The sequence below is a fragment of the Triticum dicoccoides genome, chromosome 6B, assembly GCF_002162155.2.
Source record: "Triticum dicoccoides isolate Atlit2015 ecotype Zavitan chromosome 6B, WEW_v2.0, whole genome shotgun sequence".
Classification (NCBI taxonomy): Eukaryota; Viridiplantae; Streptophyta; class Magnoliopsida; order Poales; family Poaceae; genus Triticum; species Triticum dicoccoides.
This window is the reverse complement of record NC_041391.1, coordinates 213,713,348-213,714,928: the sequence shown is the minus strand read 5'-3', so window position 1 is coordinate 213,714,928 and position 1,581 is coordinate 213,713,348.

The window sequence follows — 1,581 nt, the reverse complement described above, 5'->3', positions numbered from 1 at the left end:
TCAAAGCAGCCCCGACCTATCATGTAGATGAGGGCGGTATTGTAACTGTTGGTCTCCATGCACCAAGGACAAAAGGGGGATTTCGCATGCTAAAGGTGGCGGAAATTTTAGAAGGAGGCGGGAGATTTTGCCGCCCGCGGGATCGTTCGTATCCAGTTTCAACTAATTTTGGACCGTGCTAGCGGGAAGGTCATGCTAGACTATGTACACGGGGCACGCGTCAGTAGTTAATAACTGGTGTGAAGTCCACCCCAGAAAAAAGACAATAACTTAGGATGATGCTTATAACTTGGACGTTCACACGGGCGCGGCCAATCGTACGGGTGTAGTGGCGCGTTCACAAAAAAAGGGATCAAACGCTCAGCCTATGTATTTCTCGTGTAAATAGATAATTTAGTGCCATTGGTTATTTACTTTAAACATAATGCATTGACGTGTTACTGTCGAGGCGCACAAAAAGAAATGGATATTGTAGTTTGCTACTTAAAAGTGTTACCTCATATGATTACATAGCCTCCATTTCATAAATTGCGTACCCGTTGTTCATATATGAATATTACATATATTACTTCAAAATAGAAACTTAAATCATCCAAGACTAATGAATTTGAATGCAAGAGTAACAATGGTGGATGTGCATGATAGCTACATTGGTTATTTCAAGAAACATCACTGTAACTTTGGCATGCACAACTGAAAAAGGTTTATTTAAATAGAAAAAAATGTGATATGTGAGTATCCAATCTTTATAGCGTTGAATTGATATTGTACCTGTGCCCATGATACGAAGTAGGTATTGACTTATGTTCAAGCGATGCACGTCCATGATCGCTAGATAGTGATACGTGAATGAATTGTGCAATCTCTCTCACACGCATACATATCTCATTTCCCTGTGGGCATCGGAATCACACATGCGCACGTCATGTATTTCTCTCCCTCCGCCAGGGTTAAATTCGTCTTTCTACCCCATCCTACAAGTCTCTCACACAGAAACACACACACTCTCTATGTCTAACACGCCCACCCCTTTAATTCCGCCCACCCACAGCCACTAATGTCTCAAAGTATAATAATGTCTATCACACATATGCTATCTACCTATCCCTTAATATAGCTAGATATGTGTCACACAAACTCCTTCTCCCTACTAGCAAGATGCCCATGTGTGTTGCACGAAACATCAAGATGCATTTGTATGAGAAGTTTATCTTGTGGGAGAAAAGCATGAACGAGGGAATGCCTTATTTGCAAATGCGGAGAGGGGTGTGGGTATCTTTTTGCAAAATTGCCATATTTTCCTTCATGTCCGTTGGATAAAAATCAGATGGCCTATATTGCAGGATGGCAGGAACACCATCATCACCAACTCTGTTTTTTTATAAGAGTAGAGATATGTGAGTGTCACTGTCCCCTCCCCCCCCACACACACCCACACTTCCCAACAACGAAGGAGTAGGGTGACACCTCGATCTTGATACTCATCTATCGACTGGCTTCTCTCTCAAACATACACACACACACACTACCCAGCACCGAAGGAGTAGGGTGACACCTCGATCTTGATACTAATCTATCGAC